At 37.9% G+C, this 12,321-nt stretch overlaps 1 protein-coding gene and 1 long non-coding RNA gene across 4 annotated transcripts in view; both read right to left on the bottom strand.

Annotated features, from left to right (window-relative positions):
* The window catches only part of LOC137759783 (ELKS/Rab6-interacting/CAST family member 1-like), a 901,087-nt gene that overhangs the window by 504,362 nt on the left and 384,404 nt on the right, over window positions 1–12,321 (bottom strand).
* The window catches only part of LOC137759785 (uncharacterized), a 63,462-nt gene that overhangs the window by 14,734 nt on the left and 36,407 nt on the right, over window positions 1–12,321 (bottom strand). Inside the window, exon 4 of one of the 3 annotated variants that reach the window (XR_011073197.1) lies at window positions 9,162–12,002. The exons of the other annotated variants lie outside the window; for them this stretch is intronic. This is a non-coding gene — a long non-coding RNA (uncharacterized lncRNA). Of the gene's footprint in view, window positions 1–9,161; window positions 12,003–12,321 lie in introns of those variants that run through there. 3 annotated transcript variants of the gene reach the window in all.

The following is a 12,321-nucleotide window of genomic DNA, read 5'->3' as shown; positions in this document are numbered from 1 at the left end:
CATAAAGGACTTTGGGGCATTAGTGTAAAGAGGGCTTCCTTTTGCGTTTGTGTGTATGTGTGTTATTTGCTTTGACACTGTGGTTAGGCTAAAGTAGCACTATTCTGGGCTTTCATCTTTGGCAACTTTTTTCTCACCAAGAAGCTTTTTTATTGGGTTGACGCCAAATGAGTATTTGCCTGATTCTTCATGTCCTGATTCTTTAACTATTTTCCTAGTTTGGACAGCCACAAATTTGGTTAGTATTTGTTCATTTCACCCTTCAATGTGGACACACTTGAAGCCAAGTGAATTCCCACCACACTGATGGTAGACTCCATCTGAGCATGCTCAAAAGAGCACAGAAGGTTGTCCACGGGGAGGGTACTATCAGAGGCTGATTGACAGTATCTGTGTTGTAGACCAACTTAAGGGCAAACACATACGGTTCTTACGCTTTCCTGCTCCTGATGATAGGCAATGGCAGGCTCTGGATCACAATGTTTGAACCCAGCAGGAATAGTTTTGCACTCTGTGTGGCATGACTATGATAAGGGGTCTATATCTTATCTAGCATGTATCTTCTTTTTTATGCTACACAAATACAAGGCTGTCACTTTCTGAGACAATAAACTTTCTCTGGCTGTGACAGATTCAAAGCAGATGCCAAGTTAGAAACATTTCTGAATTAGGTGATTTGGGTTCCCTGACCAGGTTAAAAAAACAAAACAAAACTGTTTTTCTTCTTGGTTTCACATTTAAACAATATGAGTTAGTCTAAACTATATGACCAAAAAATAGAACTACTAAAATAACAGGCCCTTATCATTATTATTTTGATATAATAAATAATAGAGGGATATTGTTTTACTAATAATTATCAGCATTTAGTAATGACAAGCCAAACATTAAGCCTTTAGGAAATTTGTGAACTCCTTCATTTCTCACAATAACTGTCAGATTGGTACCAGTATTTATCACCATTGATGAAGAAACTCAGTTTCAGAGGAAGACACTGAGGCACAGAGAGGGTAAATGTAACTTGTCCATAATTGCCCGAGCTGCTATGCTAGTCTGCTTCATCAACCACTATCACCACTATCACATTTCTTTAATTGGACTTTAGATTCAGATAAACAATTTTTCCTGGTTGCAGGGAAATCATTTAACAAGCCCGGATTGCAATGCTTGAAATGCAAGTCTGAGCCCAAATCTGAGAACCCTAAACCATGTGATCACTAAAAATACTGAGTATCAATTCTGAGCCTTCTAGTATGAGTTTGCATTTAAAATAACAGGTCCAATTAGGAATAAGTGTACAAATGGCATTCTAGGAGGGAATATATCCAACAGGTGTTTTAAATTCCTTTAGTGGCAATGAAAAAGTATGAAGGCATTTCCTGCAATACTAAATGAGCTGATTTCCTTTTGGTGGGTAAACACTGAACTTTGTATACAAAACTTAACCTGAAAGTATTTTCTAAGTATCCTGCTATTACTCTACTCAAAGTTAGCCTTGTTATCTCCTTTAACAAACAAGAATGGTAAGACACAGTCTCAGTCAGTATAGTACGGATAAATCATTTGCTGTCTTGGGGAAACTTGTACCTTAACAAGTGTCTTCTATTTGGGGAAGACAGGAATTCACAATTGCCATTCTCTATGCATATTATTGCCATATAAACTAACTCCAGCAAAAGAAAGCTATAGTTAGGTAGATCCTTTCATAAAGTGATGCAGTCACTCAGGAATACTTTATAACCTAAACCGACTGGACAGTCGGTAACCAATGAATTATCCTAATGCTGATTCATCTGAGAGGTCCTTTATTCCAATGACTTTCACTGCTATCCTTCTCTTTTCCTTTTGGGATTAAGAACTATGCATAAAGTCTTACTTACTCTAAGGTTCACCTTGTACCTCTCCTGTCATACAACTCGTCACTTTCCCCATCATATGGCACCAAATGCCAAAAAGAAATCTGAGTACTCTGCGGTCATGGCACAGGTATTTCTAAAGAGATGAACACCTGTTCAAAAATCACTAATCCAAGAATAAATATATGGGGAAATGAACTGGGGACATGAATGGAATCAACTGAAACTGTGAGAGGCCAGCAGGGCAGATATGTGTGTCTGTATGTGCCTTAAAGAATAATGTTCTCTATGAGAAAAAATGTTTTATTGCCCCAAACTTTAATCCAATTAATATCTGGGAATATATTTCAAGACTACTTGTATATATGTGTATGTACATGATGTTAGCATTGTATATTATTTGTGTTATGTTCTCCCTTCTATTCATGGGAATATGTTGCCTTTAACGTTTAACCTTTCTTGTTGATCTTGTACATGGATGAAGAATCACACAGTAAGATAAGTTCAAGGATTTCTTTCTCCAATACCATTGATATGAATTCCTATTACTTAATTTCTTTTTGATAGATTTTCAGATGACAGTCCAAGATAGTTCTGCCAATGGAAATCACAGGACTACCAAATATGGAAAAGACTTTGGAACACTTACAGTGTGTTTTCATGGTCTGCATCAGAATTCTACAGAAGGCTTTTGGCTGAATTAACAGTGAAATGAGAATGGAAAGTTAGTGTATCAGTTACTTTTCAGTGTGGTATTTTTTCTTTTCTACTATTCTACCATGTATTAGAAATTACGTAAAAATCAGGAGAAGAGAAATGGTTAAGAAAAAATATAATCTGTTATGTTAAAGACATTCGGCACTTACCTAGACTCACAGGTAACATGAGAGAACATGAGAGCTGGCTTGTGAGAGCTAACCTTGTTCCAATTCCTTCACTGTCTTGATGAAAAGCTTTGAGGCTCAAAGAAGGAAGTGACCCTGCCAGAAGCATACCGTGAATCAGTGATGAAAGGGAGACTCCTTGGCTTCTGTAGAGCCATGCCTCTGTGCACAAGGTATTAAAGAAGCATTAATTAAATGCCCCTTTACCTAACAACGTGGAGCTTAATCATAGGGTTTGGGCTTCTTCTCTCTTCTTTTCTTTTGCTTTCTCTTTTACATCCTTGGGGACCTTAGTTTTAAGTTGCTCTCTTGAACTGGATTTACAAGACATTTATTTTCACTAGCCCTTATTGTTTTGGATTGTAGGCTGAATTTTTAAGAAGTTGGGGAAGGATACTGAACTGCCAAAAGTTAACAGATTATTGGCAAAGAAATAAAAATAATTATAATGCCAATTTCCCTGGGTATTCCCTGTGTACTTTAGGGGTAAAAATAGTATTTGTAAAGTGATTTCAAAATGTGCAAATATTACCTGTGGGACATAACCTACTGGTTAAGAGCACTAACTCTGAAATTAATTTGCTTGGATCTTTTTTCCCCAGCTCCACCACTTATTAGTGGTGGGACTTCAGGAGTGTTACTTCTTTGTGTTTCACTTTCTCTTTGAAAAACAACCTCCTCTTTAATAACCTCACCCATTTTACAGAGCTGTGGCGTGGAGTTAATACAGGTAGAGTGCTTAGGAATCCATGCCACTCTTAAGTCTTTTAAAATCAATCTTACTATTGCTGTTACTACTATTATTATTTTGTTAGCTGCCCTTGAAAAAGTTTGCCAGCAGTACTCACTTGCTTTTCTTTTTGTTGTATATTCTCTACATCCCACTTAAGCGTTCTACCAAACATGAAAAGACTCTTTTCATATTTTACACCTCTTTACTTGTCTGTCACAGCAAAAGTAAAAGGAGTGTGGCTCCCCTTGACTGAACAAACCAGAACTTTGGTTTTCTCCCATTCATACACATTGGTGAACAGATGTGAAAAAAATGACTCCATGGGGCTTTCAGTCTGGAGCCAAACATCCAGGCTCTGTGTAACTCGACACTATTAAGCACACATGTTGTTCCCTTAGGACCCAAAGGAATCTCAACTAAGCCCATCATTATTTCAGGAATATGAAGAATGCTTTTTGTGAAGTAGTTGAACATAAATACAAGAAAACAGAAATACAAGAAAAGGCAGAGGTGTTTCGTATCACGACTTTTTGAGAAATGCTCAGAGCTCTAAGATGTAGCTGACAATTCCCCCATCAGCTAATGCTTTCAAAGTTACCATAAATTTCACCATAAATACATTTTTTCAGCAATGGCAATAACGCGGTGACTCTACTGCTCAATTCCTCACAGTGTCAGCATTAAATACATTAAAAGTGTAAGTGAAAATGTCGGTCTGATTGCTTCTGACATAACCCCAAGATCTCTTTTATTTCTGTACTCCATCAATTATAATGTGGAACATTAACACAAATTATTTCTAAACACTAACAAGCAATGTAGCAACAAGTGGCAGACAATCAAGGGGAATTTTGCCATAGCACGGTGCTTATTTTGTTACAAGCAGGAATGCAAACCCAAAGGATGTAATTTAGAGGAAACTCTGTCCTGTCTATTCTCTAGGAACTAGAACAAGGAGACTGAGAGAAGATGATTCTGGGTAAATCAAACCGTTTTCTCCTATACAGCTGAATAATAGGGAGCAAACTCCCATGGAAGGTTGTGACCTGCTTGGAAGAAAGCTAGGAGGTTGCCCTGGCTAGGGTCTTTCATATACAGTTATTCAAGCTCAGACTTGATCATCTGTCAGGGATGCTACAGTAGGGAGAGTTTTGCCGTAGCTGTGAGACTCAGCAAGATCACTTCCAACTCTAAAACCTACAGTTTTAATTTAATCACCAACACCAGCCATCATTAAGAGCGACCTCAAATAACTCCAAATCTGTTCATCTACTCACATATTCTTTACACAGTCAACAGGCCTCGAGTGATTACTACATGCCAGACACAGTTCGAAGACACAGAATAAGGGATAAGAAAGGTAACAACGTCTGTCACTGTGGGGCTTGAGTTCCTTGGGAAGAAGTTCATTTAAATACAAAGAGGCACCAAAGATAATATTTGTTTTGATTATTATTCTGTGAAAGAAGTAAGGTAATCTGATAAATTGGGACTGAGTTCGGCTAGTAGGACAATCAAGGAAAAAATATCTTTAAGAGATGAGTGCCAAAGAATAGAAAGGAATCATTTATGGACAATTTTTCTGGAAATAATATTTCCAAAACAGCAAATACAAAGGCCCTGAGGCAAGATGAAGCTTAACTACAATCAAGGAACAAAGAGAAGCTAAAAGGTTAGGTCAGGAGATAACCACACAAATTTACACCAGCTGGTCCCTAACTTCAAGTCTATGTGCATATATTCTTGAGGTGAGTTAGACATATATATCATCCACAAAACAAAAAAAAGTTGACTCCAAAATTACCCTGGCAATTCTGAGTGAGACTCTTTACAAAGGCACAACCATATTAAAGATCACAGCCATCACTCTCCAAACTCCACTCTGGCCATCACTTGCAGGCATTTAACGGGGGTGTTTAATATCCTCTCTAAAATATTGGGCAGGAAGAACAAACATCCTAGCATGTCTGCACCGTGCACCTTGTGTCTCACAATTGAAAAGTAGCTGGAGCTCACCCTGCTGATGGCTTTTCCTGGTTTTTTTACCTTTTATTAAGAGTCCCATCTCTTTTAAGAACTGGGATATATTTTTTGAGGGAATTCAACTATAGGAAAATTCAACTGACAGAGATCATACTGTACTTGACTTTTCTGTTCTTTGTTACATTTATTTGTTGAGACAAGCGTCTGTTCTTAGCCTTTTTGTACTGGCACTGTTAAATAGAATGGACACACAGTACACTGCACATACTTAAAGAACACAATTTAAGTTCTGAAATATGCATATACCCATGGAACTGCCAACACAATCAAGAAAAGGAACATATCCATCACTTGCAAGTGTTTTTATGCCTCATTCATAAAGCCCCTTTTTTTCCCCACATTCCACCCCTCCACATCCCCAAGTGACCACTGATATGCTTTCTATCGTTAGAGATGTGTTTGCAGTTTTCTAGAAATTTATATAAATGGATTCACACAGTGAGGACTCTTTAATCTGGCTTCTTTCACTCAATGTAATTATTTTGAGAGTAACTCATATTTTTGTGGGTATCAATAGTTGATCACTTTGTCTTGCTGAGTAGTGTTTCACTGTATGAGTATACCACAGTATGTTTATTCATTCGCCTGTTGATGGGTGCTCGAGGTTGTTACAATTCTATTAAAAATAAACATGCTATGATGATCCACGTACAAGTCTTTGTATGCACATATGCTTTCTTTTTCTTGCATAAATATCTAGGTGCAGAAAGGCTGGATCATATGGTAGGTGTATGTTCAACTTATAAAGAAACAGCCAAACTGTTGACTGAAGTGACTGTACCATTTTCCTTCCCACTAGCAGTGCAAAAGACTTCCAGTTCCTACACTGCCTCACCAGTACTTGGTGTGCTTGGACTTTTCTAATTTTAGCCATTCAATAGGTGTGTAGTGGCATCTCCTGGGGCTTTCATTTTCATTTAGATAATAATTCATTACATTGAGCAACTTCATGTGCTTATTTGCATCCGTACACCTCCTTGGCAGGATCTCTTTTTAAATATTTTTACCCATATTGTTAATTTAAAAAAATTTTTCTGATTACTGAGTTTTGAGAGTTCTATACGTGTTAGAGACACAAGTCTTTTCAGGTATATAATTTGTAAATATTTTCTTTCAACCTGTGGCTTTTCTTTTATTAATAATGGCTTCCAAAGATGAAACCCAATTTATCACTTTTTTTCATTTATGGATCTTGTTTTTGGTGTCATCTCTAGGAAATCTTTGCTTAACCCAAGGTCAAAAAGATTTTGTCCAAGTTTTAGAGATTTATGTTTTGATCTACATTTAGCTTATTCTTTATATGGTGTGAAGTAGGGATCAAAGGTCATACTTTTGCATATGGCTATCTAGGCACTATATCCGTGTGCTATATGCTTCCAGCACCATTTGCAAGAAGACTATCCTTTCTCCTCAAAATTGGTTTTGCAGCTCTGTTGAAAAATCAGTTGTCCTTATATGTGTGGCTATGTTTCTGGGATCTACATTCTATTTGACTGACATATTATATCTGACTCTTGGTTATAATATATTCTTTCACTGATGTCTTTTCACTTGCTCATGTAAATAGTCTCCCAGTAACATAGCCTTACCATTTGACTGGACATACCTAGGTATACCTGAAATGCATTTGATAAATCGATGGATCTTCCACTCAAACTAGGGTTACTTTCCAAAAACACTTAAAACGTTGAGGTGTAAAAACGATGTATTCTACAGCCTTCCTGCCTCAACCAAGTGTATGTTAACACATCCGCACGAGCTATTTTGCATGTGTATGGGGCTGTAGAGTCTGGGGAAGAGTGGTATGTGCTGTCTATCCCAAAAGATCGTCATACGAGGCAAAGGAAACATTAAGGAAATAGATAGGAATAGTCAAGTGCCAAATGTTAAAATATTTCTCATGCGTTTTTAATATTTACATTGAGATAAATAAGCAAATGATTATAAAATACAATACAAAACTTTAGAGAATATTTCAAAATGCTCTTTTTTGCCAGATGCAACAAGACACTAGGAATAAATAGAGGAATTTTCTGGAACCAGCTTGTCTTTCCTTTTTTTATCACCATCGAGTGATGGGGTTGTATTTTATTCAGTCTATTGTACATGTGGGTGTGAATAAAATGGAACTTGTCTCAAAAAGAGAAATGAGCAAAGAATATATGTTGTCAACTTGTCTAAAACATTTTTTCATGTTCTGACTCATTTTTCTTTGTATTGGCATTTCAAGGGATTTCGTTTTTTAATTTGACTATTAAAAAACCTTGATAACTTCAGTGAAATCCCATGAAGATAATATAAACAACTGGAATGGAAAATGAAAAGATGATAATAGCAACCAGCACTGTGATATTTCTTCTCAGTGTTCTTTACTATTTAGAATAGTAACAAATCCCATATTCATTTGACTTTTTGAACTTTGGCCTTTACTTTGGTGGAAGAAGTTCCTTTCACTTTGCTTATTATCTGTTTGCAATGAAAAACAATTAATGACCATATTTTGATATGATCATCTTAGAGTTGTTTAGAGGGAGGATAGTTATGCAACTATTTATATATCTATGGGTTCAAGGAAGTTTAAAGGCTTGATATTTGAATCCTGTGGAATGTAGCCTCCTTTCCCACAGGGAAATGAACATATACATGTACTTAATGTAGTTTAAAATAAAGCAACACCTGTTCGTAGAGGCACCTTCTATTCCAGGCATGTTTAGGTATAGGGAAGGGGAACAAGAGCTATAAAACATAATTCTTGTCTATAAGGAGTTTACAGTTTAGGGGGGTTGAGGGCACTCAATGACTCAACGGGGATGAGCCTGATGCAGGTGGCTACAAGGTCACCCTTGGATAAACTCTGCTTTAGGAAAGACCAGCCTACTCTTATTCTGTTAAACTCTTTAATGCGGTGTCCAATAAACCTGAATATCAAGCTCAAATGCCACTTTAGAAATGTTTCCAGGGGTGCTAACAGCCAACAAGTTAATATGATTCCTACACACTTGACACAACTCACCAGAGGTCTTGAATTCGGTGAGCATATTGACCTCCTTTAAGAAAGATCACCATTGAAACTTCGAATGCTAAGTTCTAAGAGAATGAAGTAAGTAATAAGTGATATTCAGGTTCAGAGGTGGAAGAGAAAACAGGTCTCACCTTGAGTAGAACATTTTGTTGGATTCTCCAAAGTAGCAAACAATAAGGAGAACACTAACCAACTAAGACTCTGAATAAGTTGAGAATTAACATGAAAGCCTAAGATGGAGGTCAAAATGTCCCCTAGATGGAAGGATACACTTAGGCTGACAGGGAAACTATTGAAAAAGATGTAGAAAATGCTAAATATTTCACAAAAAATTTATTAGAACTAATAAAACAACTTAGCAAAGTTTGTTTGCAGAATATGAAATCAACATATACGCATCACTTGCATTTCTGCACATTAGCAATGAACAATCCGAAAAAGAAATTAGGAGAACAATTCCATTTACAATAGCATCAAAAAGAATAAAATACTTACAAATAAGCTTAACCAAAGACATGAAAGACTTGTACACTGAAAACTACAGTGTTAGTGAAAGAAATTAAGGAAGACATAAATAAATGGAAGGACATCTCATGTTCATGAACTATTGTTAAAATGTCCATATTAAACAGAGCTATCTACAGATTTAATGCAATGCCTATCAAAATCCCCTATTTTTGCAGAAATAGAAGAAACGACTCCAAAATTGATATGGAACCACAAAGGACCCTCAATAACCAAAGCAAACTTGAAGACCTCACACTTTCTTTTGAAATGAAGTTTTCTTGTTATTGTGGGTTAAAAATCCAAAGTCCTAAATGTCCATAAATTATCCTCCTAAATTTACATTTTGGTTCATTCTCAGTGACAGGGCTTTCAGTGCCTGAGTGGCATTGAGGGCTCCTTCAATATCTCTAGCTTGGACTTCTGTCACTGACATGGTGTGGGCATATCAGAGCCCTGACTCTTTTACCAGTTGATCAAGGCCCGCATGAACCATGCTCAGAAGGGCCCCACGCTTGCTTGCTTTGCTCTGCTATTGCTGTCTTGAAATTCTTAATGATTTTATCTTTGAACTTACGTTTTGTAAGTAAATTTATGGGACAATAAAATATATGCATGAGCAGAGGAGACATGTGAAATATGTGTGTCTGCCACCATTCCTGCTGCCCCATTCACATCTAGTTTTCACCCTGCTTATGGTGTGCTTTCCATGACATGCTTATTTGGTACCCATTTGGAGTCTTACTGAGTTCCACCAGAATTTTGTGCTACTGGTCACATCCAAGACTAAGTGAAGGTGTTAACAGCTCCGGGAGGCCATGCTTTCCATCTGAATCTGAACTTACTTCTAACACAGAAAGAAAGCAGTTGTTTTTTAAGAAACAAGAATGTCCAAGGAATCTTATCATATCCTTTCTTACTCGTGTTACTTCCCAATATTAGCCAAACACTTCTGCTGAAAAAGATGACATATATGAAAAAGAGAAGAGAGAACAACCCATCGAACCCATTTAGGGCTCACCTTAATCTAGTATGATGTCATCTTATCTCGATTCTATCTGAAAAAAGAATTTACTTGGGCACATTCACAGGTTCCAGGTGAACATGAATTTGGGGAGGACACTATGCACCCCAGTGCAAATACTTTCAACAACACTTTTTCTTTGCAGTTTGAACAAGAGGCACTATAGTTTCATTTTGCACTGGAGCCCACACATTATGTCACTTTTTACTGTTAGAGCCCATGTTGGAAAAAGGGGCTTCATGAGACAGCCAAGTGAGTCTGTCAACTGAATTCCAGAATTATCCAGACTTACACACTTTGTTGCAGCAAGTTGGTTCCAGGCAAACCCATGTGAAAGGGGCGTGTCCACAGTGGAGCAGAGAACTTTTGTCTCTCTATCACCAGACTCACTCCCAAGATGAAGGAAAGAAGAGCTTAGCAAAGCATGGCCAGTTATTCTTCCTAACTTTGCCAGTCAAGTAGGTCACCTCACCCAGCCAGTGTCAGTGAATAGAAGAGCAGGGAAGTTAAAAGTTATACTAATCAAATTCCCTTCACATGGAGGTACCATTAGGAACGAGAAGGGAAATTGTCACTAATGCTTCCCTGGTTTTTTCAATCACTTAATCCACTCAACTATGCCTTTAAGCCTGTAATTAAGGGAATATCGCTCTCCCTTCAGGAAAAAGAATAGACCTTTATCAGGACAGTCCTGCTCACACTTTTATGGGGCTACTCATTTGAGTGGCCTCCGGGAACTGCTGGTGGACGACTTAGAGTTTCATCCCAGAAGTCTCTGATATGGGTGAGAAATTGCATTAATTTAAATTAACTCCAGGGCTACTCATATCCAATGATCAGAAACAACTTTTTGTTCTACCAGCCATCCACAGCACAGCTAACCACAGAAAGCTGATGAGGTTAAATGACACACTGAGGTTAAATACATAAAAGCATCCAGTAATACAATTCAGAAATCATAGAAATGTTGCAAATTTGAAAGTACACCTTTGCCAGTATCAAATTCTTCACAGAGAAATTAAAAGGGCACACATTAAACGCTCTTATGAATTAAGGTCCCAAAGTATTAAAGCCCAATTTTGAAATCAAGTGTCCTTGTTACTGTGGGTTAAAAATCCAAAGTCCTAAATGTCCATAAACAATCCTCCCAAATGTACATTCGGTTCATTCTCAGTGGCAGGGCTTTAACTGCCTGAATGGGACTGAGGGCTCCTTCAGTATCTGTAGCTTGGACTTCTGTCACTGACACGGGTGTGGGTCTCTTAGGGCCTTGGCTGTTTTATCAGTTTATCAAGTCTCTCATGAACCATGCTTTTAAAGAGTCTAAAGAGTTCCTAAGATACAATTTGATTTTACAGCACTATCCCCAAAATTTAAAAACAATCTCAAAAGCAAGCCAATCCCCCATTCCTAGAAGAGTGAAACTAGGCACATTTTTGTTCCCAGAATCCAGTACAGAATTCGACCAAAGAACATAGCAGAAACTCAATGGCATTTGAGAGAAAGATAAAGTCTCTTTCGTTTTAGCCTCACTAGGATGTCCATTAGTCTATGCCATTTATTTGGAATTTCTGACCTGCCAACTTCGAACCAGGAGGAATCTTTTAGCCTGACGTTGATTTGTCACTATGAATTTGCCATGTGCAGTGCACAGCCCTGAGCATCTGTCACACGTGGACTCTTGAGTTATCCTTCCTCATTGATGACCTTGTGGTTCACACTGCAGTACTGAACTGATTATGGCTTCTGTCGAGTGACATTACACCTCCAGTTCTGATGCGTAGATTTGATAGTCCTATGCCGCCATGGCCATTTTCACTGCCTCCTGCTATGGAACTGCGTAGACCAAAGGGCTTTAAGAGAACATTTCTTTCTCCAACATAATTGACAAATCCAGTGTCAGCTTGGGTCCACATGTACAGGGAGTCACTTGAGCCTACGGTAGACCATATGTGTCAATGCCGACAAGTTCTACAAAACAGGTTTTCCTTACAATTGAGTCTTTGTCTCGGTCAAGCCTGCTTGGGAAAAACTGTACCTGAAGAGTAAGGCAAGGTGGACGGCTGCCTGAGACTTTCCTGCCCTGTAAACTCCTGCACACTCTCAAGTCAAGTGCCAGGTAAAGGTCTCTGTATACTAAAGACCCTCCAGGTGCCTTATTCATTCCGCTCCAGGTATTGCTCAGTCACCTGCAACTCCCTAACGCCCCTTTTCTTTATGTCAGACTTTTACTTAAGTGGCTCTAAAGAAACAGC

Source organism: Eschrichtius robustus, chromosome 2, assembly GCF_028021215.1.
Source record: "Eschrichtius robustus isolate mEscRob2 chromosome 2, mEscRob2.pri, whole genome shotgun sequence".
Taxonomy (NCBI): Eukaryota; Metazoa; Chordata; class Mammalia; order Artiodactyla; family Eschrichtiidae; genus Eschrichtius; species Eschrichtius robustus.
Note: the sequence above shows the minus strand (reverse complement) of the source record. Positions and strands in the feature narration are given on the sequence as shown.